The sequence below is a fragment of the Sciurus carolinensis genome, chromosome 9, assembly GCF_902686445.1.
Source record: "Sciurus carolinensis chromosome 9, mSciCar1.2, whole genome shotgun sequence".
Lineage (NCBI taxonomy): Eukaryota > Metazoa > Chordata > Mammalia > Rodentia > Sciuridae > Sciurus > Sciurus carolinensis.
This window is the reverse complement of record NC_062221.1, coordinates 36,454,467-36,476,816: the sequence shown is the minus strand read 5'-3', so window position 1 is coordinate 36,476,816 and position 22,350 is coordinate 36,454,467. Positions and strand designations below refer to the sequence as shown.

Genomic DNA, 22,350 nt, shown 5'->3' with positions numbered 1-22,350 from the left:
ACCGCTGGAGTCATGTGGTTTCCCTGCTTTGGTCCATGTGGGAAGTTCAAATGCAGGCCCTGGATGTGGGAATGACCCCTTAGAGCCAAATGGCTTGCTTGACTCCACCCCTTATCCTGTTTTTCACGGAAGAAGCTCCCACCCTCCCCCTTTTGATCTGTACCACTATAAATAAACCAAGCACAGGCTCCTTCCTTTGTTAGAGCCAGACCCTGATATTCGGCTCAATTGTCATGCCCCTGCTTCAAAGATAATTTTGTCTCCTGTCAGTTTTCTTGACAAATTTCATTAGACTTTTATTTCACGGCCAGCCCATCCCTTCTACAGTAACCCTTTCCCTTGCCCATGAGGGACACAGGACAAGAGTGACTGGCCTTCAATAAGCACCTGCTCACCCCTGCCTTGAAGGTTGCTGCTTGGACTACCTTCTGTTTGCATGTTGTCACAACAGAAGCAGAACTACTTCTCATTGATGCTCTTACTTAAATCCAGGTGAGAAGAGAAATCTAATCATCATTGACACTACAATTTGTGTTTTGGGAATAAGAATGTGATTAACAAAAGCAATCTAAATATTTTTGTGGCTATTTATATTTATAAACTATTAGTAATAGGTGAGATATTACCAGACAACACAGAATCCAAGATTCAACTTTAAATATATATTACTGTCTTACATTATCTCCTACTAAAGCATCTTAATAAATAAATGGAGAAGTATCCCATTTTCTTATTTAAATCTCTGGTTGCAAAAAAGCAAATTTTTTTCTTAATTAATGAAACTAATTGATGGAATTTTGGAAATGACTATGCTACGGGAAGACATTACTTAGATATGAAGGGAAAAATATCATGTTTTTCTCATATAGGAAAGCTAAAAAGAAAATTAAAAAATGGACTTCGTAAAACTAGAAGGGAGAACAGTAGGATAGAGAAAGGGGTTTGGGGAAGGAGAAGTGGGGAGAGGAAAGGTATTGGGTAGTTAAATATATCAAATTATGTTTTTATGTATGCATGAATATGCCACAATGAATTCATCATTCTGTGTAATTAATATGCATCAATAAAATAGTATCCTTTTCTATATAAATTTGACCTTTTCATTACTAACAAAACTCTCATTTTGTTTAGGGCAGCAACATGGAATGCTAAAAACATCTTCCATGGTTTTATACCTCCATCTTCTCTATTATGTAAGAAAAAATAAAACACATACTGACTTAAGCTAATATTAGGTTTTCTGTTGCTCTTGAATAGGATCAATTCTAATGGATAGCTATATCATTAGATTATTTTTTAAACTTGAAAACTAATTTGAAATTTCACTGGTAAAAAAAAACCCAGAAGCCCAGATTCCTTTGTTAAAATGTATCCTAAGATACATTTTGAAGATCCATATAACAAAATAGTGTGGTAGATGCGAGAGAAAATACAGGATAGTAAAGCAGAAAAGGGAATCAACAGCAAATTTGCATTTTGTATGATGAGTGTACATACTAAAGGGAATGGTGACTAAATTAAAATTAGAAAGTTACTTATGCCAACTATTTTGCTCTGAACTTCAGAACACCAGGGGGAGAAAGTAATTATATACAGATTTTTAAATACATGACAATAGAAGAAAATATACAGTATGATTTAATTGGAATGGAATAGGGAAAATCTGTGTAGAATATCTAAAGCATAAATGTGTCTATGAATCCTAGAGATGTACTGTTAGTGCTGAATGCAAGAAGCCAAATAAACAGACTTGGTCCCATTTTCATTTTTTACGTCTTTGCCTGAGAGAAAAACACAGTAAAAAATAAATAAATAAGTGTACAAATATGTTTATAATTTAAAATTTTAAATGGGCTGTGGTGGAATCAAGAACAAATTCAATAAATATAGATATATATTATTTCCCTCTCCAGAGAAAGCAATTCTCTAGATATTATATTTATTTAACCAAAAAATATGTATCAGTAAACCAAAACTAGTATGTACTTAAAATTTATTAAAATAGTATTATGTATTAAACAAATGCATTTTTTCAGTCAGTTTTACAGCATTAGGTTATTCATATATGGACAAGCTACACTTTTCTACTTTCAGTAAGAAAAATCTTCTATGTATATCCTTAATAAAGTAAAAATACCTTTATTTCACAAATTTCATACTTCAACATATTTATTCCCAGATACATTATAGATATATTTCAAAGAACTTCATTCTGATGTTCTTATTCTCTATTTGTTCCCACTTATTTCTATTTAATTCATTTAGATTCTAATATATACAATTTCTTATGTTCTAGTTCATTTTAGTTATTTGAATACAGTAAGGCATTTTTAAATGATAGAAAATTAAAATGACTTTAAAATCTTAGTCTTAAAGGAAACAAAAAACAAGAGGAAAAGCTTCCTAATTAAAAAAAAGTTCTTTGATTCTATTCCATTCTTCCTCATATTTTTATTTTTTGATATCTCATTTTTTACCTTTCTAAATTACTTGACATACAAATTGTTTACTATAATTTAATTGTTATTTTTTAGTCTTCATACTAAAAGTGTAAATGTTTGCTCACTATGCTTACAAAATTAGAACAACCTGAGTTTGTATAATTACTCCTACCATGAGTTTTATACCGTCCTATGTTTTCCTCTTACTCATTAATGTTTCTTTCATTCTGTTCGAAGACTGTCCTTTAACATTTCTTGTATAACAGTTCAGATGGAGATAAATTCTGTATGCTTTTGTTTGCATGGGAGTGTCTTTATATATTCTTTTCTTCATTTCTTTTTTTTTTAATGTAAACAAATGGGATACATGTTGTTTCTCTGTTTGTGGAGTAAAGGCATACTGTTTGTGTGATCATAAATTTACATAGGGTAATGTTGTTTGATTCATTCTGTTATTTTTCCCTTCCCCCCACCCCTCCCACCCCTCTTTTACCTCTATATAGTCCTTCCTTCCTCCATTCTTGTCCCCCTCCCACTCCCCATTATGTGTCATCATCCACTTATCAGTGAGATCATTCGTCCTTTGGTTTTTTGAGATTGGCTAATCTCACTTAGCATGATATTCTCCAATTTCATCCACTTGCCTGTAAATGCCATAATTTTATCATTCTTTATGGCTGAGTAATATTCCATGGTATATATATACCACAGTTTCTTTATCCATTCATCAATTGAAGGTTGGTTCCATAATCTGGCTATTGTGAATTGAGCAGCTATGAACATTGATATGGCTGTATCTCTGCAGTAGGCTGATTTTAAGTCTTTTGGGTATAGGCCAAGGAGTGGGATAGCTGGGTCAAATGGTGGGTCCATTCCAAGCTTTCTGAGGAATCTCCATATTGCTTTCCAGAGTGGTTGCACTAGTTTGCAACCCCACCAGCAATGTATGAGTGTACCTTTTTCCCCACATCCTCGCCAACAACTATTGTTGCTTGTGTTCTTGATAATTGTCATTCTAATCGGGGTGAGATGGAATCTTAGGGTAGTTTTGATTTGCATTTCTCTTATTACTAGAGATGTTGAACATTTTTTCATGTATCTGTTGATTGCTTGTACATCTTCTTCTGTGAAGTGTCTGTTCATTTCCTTAGCCCATTTGTGGTTTGGATTATTTGTATTCTTGGTGTAGAGTTTTTTGAGTTCTTTATAGATTCTGGAAATTAGTGCTCTATCTGAAGTATGAGTGGCAAAGATTTTCTCCCACTCTGTAGGTTCTCTCTCTTCACATTGCTGATAGTTTCCTTTGCTGAGAGAAAACTTTTTAGTTTGAATCTATCCCAGTTGTTGATTCTTGCTTTTATTTCTTGTGCTATGGGAGTCCTGTTAAGGAAGTCTGATCCTAAGCCGACATGTTGAAGATTTGGACCTACTTTTTCTTCTGTAAGATGAAGGGTCTCTGGTCTGATTCCAAGGTCCTTGATCCATAGTGAGTTGATTTTTGTGCATGGTGAGAGATAGGGGTTTAATTTCATCCTGTTGCATATGGATTTCCAGTTTTCCCCAGCACCATTTGTTGAGGAGGTTATCTTTTCTCCATTGCATATTTTTGGCTCATTTGTCTAGTATGAGAAAATTGTATTTATTTGGGTTTGTGTCCATGTCCTCTATTCTGTACCATTGATCTACCTGTCTATTTTGGTACCAACACCATGCCGTTTTTGTTACTATTGCTTTGTAGTATAGTTGAAGATCTGGTATTGTGATACCCCCTACTTCACTCTTCCAGCTAAGGATTGCTTTAGCTATTCTGGGTTTCTTATTCTTCCAGATGAATTTTTTTATTGCTTTCTCTATTTCTGTAAGGTACATCATTGGGATTTTGATTAGAATTGCATTGAATCTGTATAGCACTTCTGGTAGTATGGCCATTTTGACAATATTAGTTATGCCTATCCAAGAACATGGGAGATCTTTCCATCTTCTAAGGTTTTCTTTAATTTCTTTCTTTAGTGTTCTGTAGTTCTCATTGTAGAAGTCTTTCACCTCTTTTGTGAGATTCATTCCCAAGTATTTTTTTTTCGATGCTATTGTAAATGGGGTAGTTTTCCTAATTTCTCTTTCTGAAGATTCATCACTTATGTATAAAAATGTATTGGATTTATGAGCATTGATCTTCTAACCTGCTACTTTACTGAATTCACTTATGAGTTCTAAAAGTTTTCTGGTGGAATTTCCTGGTTCCTCTAAATATATAATGATGTCATCAGTAAACAGGGATAGTTTGAGTTCTTCTTTTTCTATTTGTATCCCTTTAATTTCTTTGGTTGGTCTAATTGCTCTGGCTAGAGTTTCAAGGACGATGTTGAATAGAAATGGTGAAAGAGGGCATCCCTGCCTTGTTCCAGTTTTTAGGGGGAATGCTTTCAGTTTTTCATCATTTAGAATGATATTGTCCATGGGCTTAGTATAGATGGTGTTTACAATGTTAAGGAATGTTCCCACTATTCCTATTTTTTCTAGTGTTTTGAGCATGAAGGGATGCTGATTTGTTCAAATGCTTTTTCTGTATCTTCGAAATAATCATGTGATTCTTGAATTTAGGTCTGTTGATATGGTGAATGACATTTATTCATTTCCGGATGTTGAACCAACCTTGCATCCCTGGGATAAAACCCACTTGATCGTGGTGCACTATTTTTTAATATATTTTTGTATGCGATTTGCTAAAATTTTGTTGAGAATTTTTGCATCGATGTTCATTAAAGATATTGGTCTGAAATTTTCTTTCCTTGATGTGTCTCTGTCTGGTTTAGGTATCAGGGTGATATTGGCTTCATAGAATGAGTTTGGGAGGGTTCCCTCCTCTTCTATTTCATGGAATACTTTGAGGAGTTTTGGAATGAGCTCTTCTTTAAAGGTTTTGTAGAACTCGGCTGAGAACCCATCTGGTCCCAGACTTTTCTTTGTTGGTAGGTTTTTGATGACTTCTTCTATTTCATTGCTTGAAATTGATTTATTTAAGTTGTGTATGTTCTCCTGATTCAGATTATGTAATTCATGTCTCTAGAAACATCTTGATGTCTTCATGGTTTTCTGTTTTGTTGGAGTATAGATTTTCAAACTAGCTTCTAATTATATTTTGTTTTTCACTCATGTCTGTAATGATATTTCCTTGTCCATTCCGAATTTTAGTAATTTCAGTTTTCTCTTTCTTTCTCTTTGTTAGTGTTGCTAAGGGTTTATCAATTTTGTTTATTTTTTCAAAGAACCAACTCTTTATTTTGTTAATTTTTTTGATTGTTTCTTTTGTTTCAATTTCTTTGATTTCAGCTCTGATTTTAACTATTTCCTGTCCTCTACTACTTTTGGTGTTTGTCTGCTCTTCTTTTTCTAGGGCTTTGAGCTGTAGTGTTAAGTCATTTATTTGTTGATTTTTTCTTTTTTTTTTTTTTGTCGAATGTGCTCCATGAAATAAATCTTCCTCTAAGTACTGCTTTCATAGTGTCCCACAGATTTTGATATGATGTGTCTTTGTTCTTGTTTACTTCTAAGAATTTTTTTATTTCCCTCCTGATGTCTTCTGTTATCCATTCATCATATAATAGTTTATTATTGAATCTCAAGGTGTTGGAGAATTTTCCGTTTTTTATTCTTTCATTTATTTCTAATTTCAATCCATTATGATCTGATAGAATACAAGGTAGTGTCTCTATCTTCTTGTATTTGCTAACAGTAGCTTTGTGGCATAAACTATTGTCTATTTTAGAGAAGGATCCATGTGCTGCTGAGAAGAAAGTGTATTCGCCCTTTGTTGGATGGTATATTCTACTTATGTCCGTTAAGTCTAAATTGTTGATTGTGTTATTCAGATCTATGGTTTCTTTACTCAATTTTTGTTTGGAAGATCTATCCGGTGGTGAGAGAGGTGTGTTAAAATCGCCTAGTATTATTGTGTTGTGGTCTATTTGATTTCTGGAATTGAGAAGGATTTGTTTGACATACATGGATGAGCCAATGTTCAGGGCATAGATATTTATGATTGTTATGTCTTGCGGATTTATGCTTCTTTTAAGCAGCATGTAATGTCCTTCTTTATCCCTTCTGACTAGTTTTGGCTTGAAGTCCACATTATCTGAAATGAGTTTGGATACTCTAGCTTTTTTGCTGTGTCCGTGTGCATGGTATGTTTTTCCCCATCCTTTCACCTTTATCTATGGATGTCTCTTTCTATGAGATGAGTCTCTTGCAGGCAGCATATTGTTGGATTTTTCTTTTTAATCCAATCTGCCAGTCTATGTCTTTTGATTAATGAATTAAGGCCATTAAAATTCAGGGTTACTATTGTGATATGATTTGTATTCCCATTCATTTGACTCATTTTTGTTTTTTGACGTGATTTGGTTTCTCCTTTATTTGGCTATTCCTTTAGGCTAGTTGCTCTCGTTGCTGATTTGCATAGTTGTTTTTCATCTCTTCCTCATGGAATATTTTGCTGAGAATATTCTGTAATGCCAGCTTTCTTTTTGTAAATTCTTTTAGCTTTTGTTTATCATGGAAGGATTTTATTTCGTCATCAAATCTGAAAGTAAGTTTTGTTGGGTATAAGATTCTTGGTTGGCATCCATTATCTTTTAGGGCTTGGTAAATGTTGTTCCAGGCCCTTCTAGCTTTTAGTTTCTGGATTGAAAAATCTGCTGATATTCTTATTGGTTTCCCCCTGAATGTAATTTGATTTTCTTCTCTCGCAGTCTTTAATTTCTGTCTTTATTTTGTGTGTTAGGTATTTTCATAATAATGTGCCTTGGTGTGGGTCTGCTGTAACTTTGTATATTTGGAGTCCTATAAGCCTCTTGGACCTAGTTTTTCCATTTCATTCTTCATATTTGGGAAATTTTCTGATATTATTTCATTGAATAGATTGTTCATTCCTTTGGTTTGTTTCTCTAAGCCTTCCTCCATCCCAATAATTCTTAAATTTGGCCTTTTCATGATATCTCACAATTCTTGTAGATTCTGTTCATGATTTCTTACCATCTTCTCTGTTTGGTCAATTTTGTTTTCAAGATTAAATATTTTGTCTTCAGTGTCCTAGGTTCTGTCTTCCAGGTGTTCTATCCTATTGGTTATGCTTTCTATTAAGTTTTTAACTTGGTTTATTGTTTCCTTCATTTCAAGGATTTCTGTTTGTTTGTTTTTTTTTTTTTTTTTCAGTATCTCTAACTCTTTATTGAAATGATGTTTTGCTTCCGGTATTTGCTCCTTTAACTGTTGACTGATGCAATCATTTCATGTCTGCATTTGCTCTTTCATCTCATCCTTCAATGCCTGTATTTGCTCTTTCATCTCTTCATTTGCTTCCCTGATTGTTTTAATTATGTACATTCTGAACTCCCTTTCTCACATTTCTTCTGCTGTGTTGTCATTGGGTTTTATTGATATAGTATCTAGGTTTGTTTGGGACATTTTCTTCCCTTGTTTTCTCATATTGTTCAGATATCAGTGGGACTCTGAGATGTTGCAGATTTCCTCTATTGTCTTATAGTGTCCCTGTAGATTTCCAGTATATCACCTCCCAGCCTTCTGTAGCCTGAAGTCTTGGAGGAACTTGATAATGCAGTGCTTCCGAAGAAAGCTGCCCCTAGCCCACTACTGGGTCCAGGGCTGGGGGCTGGTTCTGCATGGAAATCCTCTCACTGGGCGGGCCTGCTCCGAGAAGGTGGCTGTAGACAGGGCCTGTTGCTGCCAGAGGTAGCTGGGTTGCTTGAGGAAAGCCGCTCGAGGAAAGCCTCTCGCTGTCCTGCCTTGGTCCCAGAAGCAGCCTGTAGGCCAGGACCCGCCGCTGGGTTCAGGACTTGGGGTTGGCTCTGTGCGGAAAAGCTCTCACTGGGCGTCCAGCTCCGAGAAGCAGGCTGTGTATCTCGCCTGCTGTGGGAAGGAGCAGAGCTGCTTGGGGAAGTCTCTCGCTGCTCTGCCCTGCTCTGAGAAGCTGCCCTCTGTCCAGGCCTGCTGCTCCAGCCAAGCTTCACCTGGTGGGAGAGACTCACCCTGTGGCTCTATGTTGGTCTGAGTCTCTCAATACCTTCCCTTCTTGAATCCTGAGTTCTGGAGCCACGGGAGATGCAGTCACCCTCTAGTCCACCATCTTGGATCCTGCTTTTTCTTCATTTCTAAAGGAAAGCTTTGCTAAGTATGTTTTCAGTAGCTAGATTTTTCTTTCAATAATGTGAAAAGTATCATCCTACTTTGCTATGCTTCTCTGTCAGCATAATGAAATATATCTCTGTTTTCTTCAAGCTTGTTGAATTTTCTTAAACTGGTTTAATTTTCGTTCTAAGAATTCTTCCATGCTAATTATTACCTGTCCATTTTTTTTTTCTCTCCTTGTTTTATGTGGTAGATGAGGCCATGTTTTCCTGAAAGTTCTTGATGCTTGTTGGCATATACATTGTTTGGAAATTGAAGGATCTTTTACTTATTCCAGTCATCCTAATCTGATTTTTTTTTGTGTGCCTATCTCTAAAAATTCTAAATAAGCTATTTATTTTCTTTTATCCCTTAGTCATTTTCACAATTTCAGCATTAGATGACCCCTAAGCCCAAGTTTGTCAGGATTCCACTATTTGTGACTTGCCAGTTGGTACTAAATGGTAATCCAAGTTCAGGTTTGTTCCAAGTACTATTGGTGTGTTATTGTAGAAGAACTGGATGAGTACCCAGAAAAAGTAATCTGCTCTCACAAACCTCTCCCTTAAACTAGGGTAGACCCAGATGCCTGGTTGTTAGTTACTAACCTGTGAGCAGATACTGCAGGATTTTGTCCATCTTTGAACAGAGTCACCCTGGATGGATTAACCTCAGGCTACCACATCACACCTACATCCAGTAATGTTGCAAGTTGTGTTACACCCTGAACCAAAAACCCACCAAGAATGGCACAAACCTTAGGGCCAAGGTCCCTGGTGCTATGTTCTGCCTATTGCTGAGATAGAGTCATGACATAAGAGGCTAATTGGAATAGAAGTCTGACAGATTATTGCTGCAAGTCTTCCCCTGGCACTGAAACTGTTTCAGAGGCTCCATCCACATGCAGGTCAGGGTATGGGACTCACAGCCTCTATCTGATATTAGTTTTCGTCATCCCAGGACTAAGTTCCAGGACAAAACCATGTGCTTACAACCTATCCTATCCCAGCATATAGTTCTTGCACAAGAACTATGCTGCTTAAGTTCTCAATTATTTTAGTGAAGAAAGTCTCTTGGCCACCTTGGCTGATACTAAAATGGGTCGTGACTGAGTCACATAGTTGCAAGGAACTGCATAGTCTCAGTAGTGTACTCAGGCCCACAACATAGCTGCTAGTGATGTAGGTAAAAACAAGACTCCATCCCACCATGGCACATGTCTCTTCTGTGAGAATCTGTGAGAACTGGTCTGATGATAGCTATACTGCCTGAGGTTGTGGGAGAGTGGTACAAGCAATCTCCTAGCCACCAGTCTGATGCTAAGTTAGTTTGAACTTGAGTCTCACAACCATAGTGACAATCATGGTTATGGGAGCACAGTAGGTGTGTCCCAGACCTATTCTAAGGCTGAAATGACACAGATCCAAATGTAAGTCTGTCCCAACAGTACACACATTTCTGCCTGATGATGAATGGATCCAGAAGCTGTGTCTGTGAGTTTTGACCTGGCCTTCATTTTGTGCTGGGTGCTTGATCTCACCATGGCAGGGCTGCTGAGCCTCAAGGTAAGGTCCTATACTACCTTTTTTGCCCTGATCCAGAAAAGGTAAAATTTTGTTCCCCATTGTAATGTCTATGGTTAAAACGTGGTTGAGGCTGTCAGTCACCTGACCAAAAGAAATTCCATGAGTTTAGTCTGTAAATATTGTCTTGACAGTAGGGGTCATGATCTTTGCCCACTCTTGGATTTCACTGTGGTGGCCCTGGAAGTGTGTTTCAAATCCAAGCCCCAAACTTTATTCTCTCTTCTTCCCCCAAGCAGAATATGGTATCTCTGATCTGGGTTGCTCGGAATTGGTAGGCGAGTCAAGTGGGCAACTCTTTTCTTCCTGCCTTCTTCATTATGTCTTTGGACTTTTTTTTTTTTAATACTAAAGACAGACATTATGTTCTCTCAGTTGATTTCCTTAATTCTTGTGAAAGTAGTGTGGTGCATGAAGAGATGTTTAATTTGACGTGACTACTAAGAGATGATCACAGAAGTTGCTCATTCAGCCCTCATCTTTTGCTACCTCCCTGAATTTCCTTTTAATATATCAATTCAGTTGCCATAGTTCAGTCCGTGGTGCTATTGTTACACACTGAATATTTTGTATTATTATTTGACTCATTTTTTTGATCCCGGAATAGTTTATCAGTGGTTTTTAAGTTCCCATCCTATGAGGTAATTATTTTGGGGTCTATTTCTTAATTATATTGAACTGCCATCAGAAAGCTTGGCCTGTACTAGAAATTATTTGGTATTTTGATGTATCTTTTTTGTGATGTAATAGTAACTAAATGTGGAAGAAGTCCCAGAATTTCTCTATTTTGGAGACTCAGACTATATATATATTTCTATTAGATTAGCTATTTTTTTTTTTTTGGTAGTGGGGATTAAACCCACAGGTGCTTAACCCCCTAGCCATGTCCCACACCTTTATTATTATTATTATTATTATTTTATTTTGAGACAGTATCTCACTAAGTTGCTTAAGGGTCTTGCTAAATTGCTGAGGCTGGCCTTGAACTTGTGTTCTTCTTTCCGCAGCCACCTGAGGTCCTGGAATTACAGGCATACGCCATTACATCCAGTTTAGATAGCTTTCTTATTATAATATTTCTAATATTCAAGATTCCTGTATTTCAATCTGCTTAATGAAATGATTTCTGAGATATATGTGTAAATATATTTGCCCAATATCCCATCTTGTACCAGTGTATGCTTTTTATTTTTTGAACTTTTATTCATGGGACCTGTGGATTCTAAATTATTATATATTCCAATGAAATTAATGATTCTATCATTATATAATTATCATTTTTATCTATAGTTTTAATTTTGCCCCTTTATATCTATTGTTCCATAGCTTTACCTTAATTAGTATTTGTATGGTCTAAAGTTTTCCATTCTACTTCCAAAAAATTTTAATGTATTTAGGTATGTATCTTGTAAATAGAATATATTTTCTTTTAAAAATTCAGTTTATAGCCAGGCACAGTGGCACAGGCCTCTAATCCCAGATAGTAGGGAAGTAGAGGCATGAGAATATCATGTTCAAGTGCAACCTAGGCAATTTAGTGGGATCCTTTCTCATAATTAAAAAAAGGGGGGGACTGGAGGAATAGCTCAGTGGTAGAGTACCACTGGGTTCAATCTCCAGTACTACGAAATAAATAAATAAATGTAAAATAGAATAAAATAAAAATTCAATTTATAGATCTTTAGCTTTAATGTTATTTGATTCAGTTTTTAAAATAGATCTAGTTTGATCCTTTCTTATCTTAGGTTTCAATTACAGTTGGATCTATTTTTGACAAAAAATTTTGGGTCTGTTTTACTACAAATTTCTCTGCTTTTTGTTCTTTCCAGCTTTTGGGGAGGGGTTACTGGGAATTGAACTCAGGGGTACTCGACCACTGAGCCACACCCCAGCCCTATTTTGTATTTTATTTAGAGACAGGGTCTCACTGAGTTGCTGAGTGCCTTGCTATTGCTGAGGCTGGCTTTCAACTCATGATCCTCCTGCCTCAGCCTCCAGAGCCACTAGGATTAGGCATGCACCACTACTCCTGGCTTGTTCTTTCCAATTTTTAATTTGATTTATTGAATGTTCTCTGCTTTTAAAAAAAAATTTCTGCCTGTATATTTTGTATTCTAATAATTTATAATTCTTTATTTTTATTTTTCTAAAACTGGTAAATTGATATCTTTGCTGTTTTCCAGAATAATTAATAGATCTTCCATTAGTTTAACTTGATCAATCTTTCAAGTTTATTTCTGTCTAGAAGTTAAACTATATTGTTTTAATCTCATAAAATTAGTCTGTTAATATTAGTTTATGATGTTTTATAGTCATTTATCTTCTAATATGCAAGTTGTATTGCACTCCATAATTTTCTTTACTCCCTCACTTGAGTTTTTTGTATCTTCCTACTTTTTTGGAATCAAAATCTCATTTTCAGAGTGTATATTTAATAATTCTTTGAACAACAATCTGTGAGATGCAAAATAGTTTACTCTATAAAGGGTTTTATATAGTTTTATGGTACTAAAATTATATAAGCCTCTTCTTTGGAAAGAAGGAAGTTCTAATTATAACAACAATAGTTGCATTTTAGAAAGGAAATTGACTTTACATCTTAAATAAGAGACATTTTGGAGGAAAAATTAAAACTCAGCTAATGTCACAAATTCACATTTTTTTTAAGAAAGACATAAAATTGGTCACCAGTTATATGAAAGGTAATCACTGATTATCAAGAAAATATAGATCAAAACCATAAGATATTATGTCCTATATATCTATATCCATATCTAGAGTCTTACTCTGCTTTCTATCATCATGTGAACCACTTCCCTCTGCCACACTCTTCCACCATGATGTTCATGCTGTTCTGCCTCACATGGATTTGACTAAGGACTGAGACCTTAGAAATTATGAGCCCTCAAATAAACTTTTCCTCCTCTAAAGTTGTTCTAGTCAGTCTCTTAGTCATACCTGTGAAAAGGCTGACTAAAACAAACACAGACTGTTTTATAAAGAACAGAAATTTATATTTCACTATTCTGGAGGCTGAGAAGTCCAATATCAAGAGAGTGACACTTGAGGAGTGGTGCTCTGGGCTTCTAAGATAGCATCTTAAATATCGTGTGCTCTAGATGGGAAGAATGCTACATCTTCACAGATCAGTCATGAAGGAACTAGACGGGAAAAACCCTCACTCCTAATGTTGGGGGCTGTGCCAGTCAGAACGGGCGCATGATCACATTGGCAGTGAGGAGGTTAATTAGCATAGCACTCAGGTGATTTATCACTGGCCGTATTGAGTTAAGTCCTCGCACACAACGTGTGGACAGGCGCCCTGCTCGGGACTGCTCATTTTGACCCTTGCCGTGATGGGGCAGCTGGCTCCTGGCCTGATCGCAACTGGCGTGGCGCTCAGCCTCCTGGAGGGAATATAGGCGGGCAGTGTGTGGCGGGGGGGGGGGGGGGGGGGGGGGGGGGGGGGGTTGCGCGAGAGTAAGGAGCAGCAGTAAGAGCAGCAACTAGCAGAAAGCAGAGAAGCCATTAGCCGAAAGGAAGAAGAAGAAACGGCAAGCAGATAGAAGCAGTGAGTAGGGGCAGCGGTGGAAGGCAGATCGCAGAGCGGAGAACTGAGAACACATCTTTAGGTTGCAGATCACAGATAGGCAGATCGCAATACGCAGGACGCATCACTAAGAAGCACCTTAGGTAGACGCACCCTTAGTTCACAGGATGCAGGACGCACCTTTAAGCAGAAGCAGCAAAACTAAGAAGACATGGATCTCTGAAAGTGTAATCTCTCTCTCTTAAGCAAAGTCTCTCTTTCTCTCCAATAAGCAAAACCTCTCTCTCTCTCTAAGAAAAGCCTTTCTTCCTCAATAGCCCAGGGAACAAGTGAATAAGCAAGAAAGCAGCCCACTAAAAGAAAGATAGAAGCAGTTCGTTTCCAGTCCACCACCGTTAAAGACCCGCGCAAATTGTTGCTGCAGGCGGTGACAAATACCCATGGATTTGGCACCGCAAAGAGCCAGTGACACCTAAGCCCCTTTATAAAGGCATTGCTCCAGCATTTGTGAGGGCAAAACCCTCATGATCAGAACACCTCCCACTGCTCTGGCACTAGTGATTCGGTTTCCAACATTTGAATTTTGGAGGCACATTCAGATCATAGCATATGAGCTATATACAATTGTCAAACTCACAGAAACACAGAATTTAAGGTGGTTGGCTGGGGCTGGAGAAGGAGTACATGGCAATTATTTCTGAACTACTTCTTAAGCTTCACTTATGCAAGAGGAAAAGTTTCATAGATCTACTGTGCAACATATTGTCTATACTTAATACAGCCTTGTGCACTTAACAATGTGTTCAAAGAGTGAATCTCCTGTTAGATATTTGTAAACAAAGGAACAACACCTAAAAGAACATTAGGAAACTCGGGGGAGGTGATGGATATATTTAGTACTTTGGTTGTGGTGATAGCATCACAGGTGTAAGCATACATCCGAACTCATTAAGGTTAAATGTGTCAGCTGGGCATGGTGGCTCACACCTGTAATCCCAGTGGTTCCAGAGGCTGAGGAAGGAGTATGTCAAGTTCAAAGCCAGCCTCAGCAAAAGCAAGGTGCTAAGCAACTCAGTAAGACGCTGTCTCCAAATAAAATACAAAATAGGGCTGGGAATGTGACTCAGTGGTCAAGTATCCCTGAGTTTAATCCCCAGTACCAGAAAAAAAAAAAAAAAAAGGATAAATGTGTCAACTTTTTGTATATCAATTTTACCTATGTAAACTAAAAATTACACAAAGAAGTTGTGTGGACTTTAATCCAGATCATTGGTTTATCCTTTCTCTTTCATATTGACTATGTTACACTGAACCAACTTAATTGTATACTCCAACATATAAAATTAAGATAATAATGAAATAAATAATTAATGTACCTAGAAACTTCATGTATTTTAATTTTTAAATCCTACAACTATTCTTTAAATTGTGTGTGTTTTCTCTGTGATGTTTGAATTTGGCTATAATCTCCTGTTTTGTATATTCTTGTCTATGTTTTGATATCAAATTGTTCTCTCTAGAGTTTCTCAGAAATACAAATTTGTTTGGTAGTGTAATGTGTTTTAGCAAGTTGTGCAAATTGTAAAATATATCTAGAATAAGAGAGAGGAGTAGGTAATAAATGTTACTTACAATTTCAGAAATAATTAAAACTAAACTTAGAATAAACTAAAAATAAATCAAGTAAGAAATGATGTCACTATTTTTTACGAGCAGATCTGACTACATTGTTCTCCAACAATATAAATATTTCACATCTCAGTATTTACAATGGCTAATTTTCATTTTCAATCTCTGAGAAATTGCTTATAACCTTGAAAAATAAAGTTATTTGGGCCGAAAACACAATGAGGGAATTTTACCGAATGTTATTCCAAGATCACCTTCTTAAATACAACTTTAGGTAGGCATAGTCTAGTCTAAAATCTAGACTATCATTCTCAATAATTTGTATGTTGCATTGTTTATCCTTTTCTTCAGGAAGCTCACTGTCAGTCTTATTATTTTCTGATTGTTCATAAATGCATTTGTATTTTCATTCTGGACTTAGAATCATTTTTCTTCAAACTCAGAGTAAATTAATTTTATTCATCGATTCTGGAAAATTCTCTTGGAAATATTCTTTTTCTCTTCAGTTATTTCCTTCTGAGATTCCTCTGTGATATATGGCATAATTTTAATCTACAGTTTCAATATGTTTAATCATATTCAAATACCACAACTTCCCCTTCCTTAATATGTTTACATCTATCTTTTATTTTCTATTTTTAATGTTTATTTCCATCTTTCTTTTAACTAAGTGTCTCTTGGTATTTGATTTGCTGTTTTCCTTTTCATTTAGTGTTTTATTTTACTAATACCACTTTCCTTTTTATGGATACTTTCTCTTTTTGTTCTAATTAGTTATACATGACAGTAGAATGCATTTTGACACATCATACATAAATGGAGTATAACTTCTCATTCTTGTAGCTGTACATGATATCGAATTACATTGGTCATTTAATCATATATGCACATAGGGTAATATTGTCCAATTAATTCTACTGTCCTTCCTACCCTTATGCCCCATCCCCTCCTTTCACTTTCCTCTGTCTAATCCAAGTACCTCTGTTCTTCACTAGCCGCCCACCTTATTGTGAATTTGCACCCGCATATCAGAGAAAACTTTTAACTTTGGTCCTTTGGGGTTGGCTTATTTTACTTAGCATGATATTCTTCAGCTCTATTCATTTACTGGCAAATGCTATAATTTCATTCTTCTTTAAGACTGAGTAATATTCCATTGTGTATATGTACCACAGTTTCTTTATCCATTCATCTGTTGAAGGGCACCTAGGCTGGTCCCACAGTTTAGTTATTGTGAATTAAGCTGCAATAAACACTGATGTGACTGTGTCACTGTAGTATGCTAATTTTAAGTCCTTTGGGTGTAAACCAAAGAGTGGAATAGCTGGGTTAAATAGTGTTTCTATTCCAAGTTTTCTGAGGAAATTTCATACTGCTTTCCTTAATGGTTGCTCCAATTTGCAGTCCCACCAGGAATGTATCAGTGTACCTTTTCTCTCTACATCCTCACAAATATTTATTGTTGCTTGTATTCTTGATAATTTTCCATTCTGACTTTCTTGAGTTTTAAATATTCATATCTTGATTTTTCTGTTTCTATAGTGGTGTATTTCCTCACAATTTTCTCCCATTAATTTTAGGAGTATTTATTTTATATTCTTTCAGAATCTTCTATTATCTCAATCTCTTCCTTAGAATTCTAGTCCTGATCTCCTGGATTTTGCCGAGTCTCTATTACACTGTTTTTGCAACAAATGTGCTTTTGAAATATGAATTGTGAATTTTGAAATGTGAAACAACCCTTGTTTCTATTGTTGGTGTTTACCTTCATGTATGATTCCTTGTGTTCTGGTGAGGTGACTGTCTCTCAGAGAAATGTTAAGATTTTCATTTGCTTCTTTTGGGAGTCTTCAGGAGTTCATTGCGTTAGTAACTAATTCTTATGTTTCTTAGACTTTAGATTCCACCATCAAATAAAAATACAAATTCAAATTTCTCATGCAATTGTAGCACAAGCTTGCCTTGTGTTTTATGGTAGTATATTACTCTACTCGTATTGTTCAAATACACCTACTTGCTACTTTTTCAGTGTGTATAGTTTATGCTGGCAATTTTCTACTGAAAGTATATTCATTTCAGTTCCCAGCTGTACTTTAAAGTCTCACTTTTAGCTTCTGATGATATGTGAACCAAAGATAAATATTCTTCTAAATACTTCTTCTAAATATTCTTCTAAATATTCTTCTAAAATATCAGGACTCCACAATAATGTTTTGAAATGAACACATTCAACCTTCCCTTTCTTAGAAAGCACTGCAGAAAAAAACTTAAGGAACCTAATGTATCAATGCAAGAATATCAGGGTGGATATGAGTCAAAAGACTAGATTTTGAGCCCTAAATCTACCTCAATAAGCAAGTTACAACAATTTCCTGACAATATAAGAGTATTTATAAGAAACGAAGCTAGCAGACATATGAACCGTGATACATATTTAACTGAGAAAATATGACAATATCATAATTTATATCAAGCTTTTCCTTGCATTACTTCATCTTATTTTTCCCAATATGAAATAAAATTGGCAAGAAAGAAATTCATATTATCTCTTTAGGGTTTGTGTTCGGGTTCTTCAGACAAACAGAATGAGTAGAGTATATATAGATACATAAGAATAAATTAATTATGGAAATTGGCTCATATGGGTATGAAAGCAAAGAACTCCTGCAGTATGCCATCTGCAAACTGAAGAGCAAGGAGAGATGGGGGTGTGATTCACACTGAGTCTGAATGCTCAGATCCAGGTGATATGAACAATGGTGTGATTTCCAGTCCAAGGTCAAAGGCCTGAGAATCAGATGGAGGATGATGTAAGTCTCAGGGTCAAGAATTGAGAGCTTTCATGCCCAAGGGCTGAGGATGAAAGTCCTAGCTCAAGAAGAGACAGTGAATGTGCTCTTCCCCTGGCCTTTTTGTTCTATTTGGACAGGTTTTCAAGCAATGGAAGACAAGCCCTTATTAGTATAGCCAGATCTTCCTTAACCAACTTACTATTTCAAATCCTAATCTTTTCTGGAAACCCCCTCACAGACATACCTAGAATATTTTATCAGCAATTGGGGCATCCTTTAACACAGGATGATTAAAAAATTGACCATTTGTGCCACTGATATAGATTTATAAATGTTGATACAATCCTAGTTTTAACAACTTACACATGAAAATAAATAAATATTTATATATAAATTTGTACAAAAAATACTTTGTAAGGTCTACAAACAGGTTAATCCTTCAAGTTGTGTTTCTTGAGACTTGTAATTCTAATCTCTATTTAATGTCTGTTAATCATTTAAGCAGATGCAAAAATAAAACTTTAGAAGAATAACCATGCAGATAAGTGCTAAAGTGCCATCTGATGGGTTTAAGGAAGAGCTCAAAGGTAAAATTCTTACTAGGAGGAAGCAAGATATCATGTCATTTTCTCATATTTGGGAAAATAAGCTTCTATGTATTTAGGAATATGCTCTAAGTAAATCTGCTTTGAATCATAAAATCATCCTGTGAATGCAATCACCCAATGATAACAGACTGAAAAACAGTGTTAAGTCATGGATAGTCCTAAAACAGAGAAAGATTAATTATTATTGCCTAATTGTATTTAGTAACTGCAGTAATATACTAGCAATACAGAGCTCAGCTAAATGTCAGACTATTTGGCATTACTTTAGTAATCCAGTTCCAAAACAAAGGTGGATCAAAGAAGTTCACTTTTTTTTTTTTTTTTTTATTGTGACTTTAGACTGTCTCACACCCTATTCCTCCAGAAAATAAGATTTAAATTTGGGCATTCTGAGGTGTTAAAATAAATTTTAGAGAAGCAAAAGAATAGCATATATCTGGAAATATTGCACGAGGATAAAGGGAAATAAGATATAGAAGAGAGAAAGATTGTCAGAGGAAAAGAACAACTCCAAGAAGATAGGGCCACATAACCCTGGTTTTCAAGGTTCATATCCTGCTGTGGAAAGCAACACTGGTTGTCCAACTTTAAAACCTGTCTCTAAAGTTAGTGTGAATGTGTTCTTATGATAATCAAATTTACTTAATGAGAAGATTACTTTTTATTTAAACATATTTTATGTAAATTAGGACAATTTTGAAATTAAAAGTGGAGAAAGATCACAAAACATTACAATTTCTCACCTCACAAATATAGTAGCATAACCCTTCCATTTTATACTTAAGCAAAATTCTGCCGTCTCCCCTATGTTAGGGTCAACTCTATGGTTTCCCAGCCAGTGTCTCTCCAGAATGTGGACATATACACTCAGAGATAAATTCACAGGTATTCACACATGCACACATGTGTATCTGTCATGAACCAATGAAAAGCAATCTTAGTCTCTACTAACAAATTTGAGGAATCTCCGGAGGGGTTTACACCTCACCACAAATTCATTCCTAGAAATCAGTTTTATGCATCTGTCTTCCCAACATGTCTCCAAACCATCTTCTCTTTAACTTTTATCTGCCTCACACTTTATTTACCTCACACCTTAAAAATCTCTTTGCACCAGTTTCTTCAAATGAAAACTTTTCTTTCTTCCTGTTTTTCTTTATAAACTGTCCTTTACCTGTTTTGCCATGAAGTTATATCATTTCAATTACATGAATCGGGCAACTTTGCCTTTTCTAAAGTCTCTGAAACAAGGTCATGTAAAAATTAATTTATTTTCCATAATTTCAAGTGAAAATCTTAAACTGAATCATCTGGGCATGAAGTTCAGGACAAAAATGTTAGTTATTTATTTAAATGTGATTTTCTATTTAGACATATATTTACATAAACAATGGTTATGTAATCAGTATATTTGCATTATAAAAATTGTGAAATATAAACAAATATTTAGAAATGATTATTTATACACTCACTATACAGCAATAATCACTTTTAACATCGAATGTATATATTTCCAATATTTCTAAGTGCATGTTTACATATATAAAAATGGGGCAATATTTTTCATAATGTTCTGTATTATACTTGTAGTAATCAAGAATTTTCAACTCAGTTATTCTTTTCAGAGCTAATATTGAGAAATTATTCCAATTTCCAGAATTGACCCCCAAATATCCTTTCCGATAACAAATGCATTTTTCTTTATGAGCCAATGTACTACATCTGACATTTTGATCAGCCTACACACAATTTTTTTTTTTTTTAATTTCATGTTCAGTGTATTTTTTCTCTTTCTAATTTTTTTTTTTTTTTTTTTTTTTTTTTTTTTTTTTGGCAGTACTGGGTATCGAACTTAGGGCTTTGTGCTGCGAGGCAAGCACTTTACCAGCTGAGCTATCTCCCCAGCCCTCTTTCTACATTTTTATTGGTACCTTGCAGTTGTTCATAATGGTGGGACTTGTAACATATTTGCACATGCACACAATATAACATATAATTTGTCTTATATCACTCCCCAGTACTTTGTACACAATCTTTGTCATTGTTTTGCTGATAGGACCAGTCCAGAAAGTTCTACATTCTGAGTTACTCTGGTTGCTTCATTGTGATATGGTTTGTTTCTTTCATTATTTTCTTTGTTTCATGTAAAATACAATCATACCTTAAAAAATGATAAAATTCCAATAAAAATAGTAGACAAAATGATGTTTTATGCCTAATATCCTATAGATTCCACCATTCATTATAGTAAAATTGACCTGCACTTAGGTTATGAAATTCCAAATGTAATCTGTGTGGTTTCTCAGGAATTTCACATATCTTATTCATCATGAGTCATACACATAGTGACTTTAGCACCAATGGTTAGCTCTTCTCTGAGATAATATTTTCATCAAGGTTTGTGAAATCTTTGTTTCTAATATATTGTTCCTTCTACATATATTAATTTTTCATCTTTTTAAAATTAGAATTGTCCCTTAAAGAAGACTATTAGTTTTATATTCTATTTCCCAGATGCTGATTGTATTTACTTACATTTACTGCCAGTGAACATTCCACAAATCTTTCTGGAGCATCTTGGGGTAGAGCACAGTACTGCAAATAACTGAAATATTTCAGAAAAAAAAATATGCATGTGTATACACACACAAACACACACACACACACTACACAGACATAGAGATAGATTCCATTTGCAGGTTCTTTATCAGCTGATTCAGCCAACTGCAGATAAAACACAATTTTAAAAAACTGCATTTGTACTGAATATTTAGATATTTTCTTTATTATTATCCCTTTAACAATAGTTTAACAATTATTTTATATACCATAAGTAATTCATATATACCATAAGTAATTTAAGGATGATTAAAAGTATATAGGAGGTTGTACCTAAGGTATGTGTAAATATGTTGCCATTTTACATAAAAGACTAAAAATCTGCACATTTTGGTGTCCACAGGGGACCTGGAACTAATTGCCTGTTAACCAAGGGACAACAGTATATGTGTGTATGTCTATAAATGTATATAATATATATAAAGGTATACATATTTTTTACATATGTATTTTTCATATATATGTATGAAGATAATATTGATAGTGTATCAAAATATTAACATGTAGTAATATGGTAAAGATTACATATGAGTTGTTTATACTGATTTGAAATTATATCTAAATCAAACCTTAAATTTCAGGAACTCAACAAACACATGAAAATATGGTTGACTTTAATAATAAAAGAATTCCTCATAAATAAATATCATCATAAATAGTCATATTTTATAAAATTTAGTGTAAAAAATTTAAAAACATATAATGAATTATTAGGTAGCTAATATGCATATAAGTTGCTAATGTTTATTGAATGTAGTTGGTCACAGGTCTTAGTTATAATAGTAAAAACAACTTTGAACAATTCTGGTTTAATTGATTATTCCATGGAAAATAAGAGATGTTCAAAATATTTAGTAAAGTCCATTTTCATATTGTTTTCCAGGAAAATTTTCAATCCATCTTTCCGATGAAAATAGAATAGATAATTTGTTATGGTACATCCAT

At 34.9% G+C, this 22,350-nt stretch overlaps 1 protein-coding gene across 1 annotated transcript in view; it reads left to right on the top strand.

The window, feature by feature from the left end:
* The first annotated feature begins 273 nt into the window (after window positions 1-273).
* Window positions 274-22,350, top strand: part of Bche (butyrylcholinesterase) — a 96,897-nt gene continuing 74,820 nt past the window's right edge. Inside the window, exon 1 of the mRNA XM_047565303.1 lies at window positions 274-492. The gene's annotated coding sequence lies outside the window, so the exon portion shown is untranslated. The remainder of the gene's footprint in view (window positions 493-22,350) is intronic.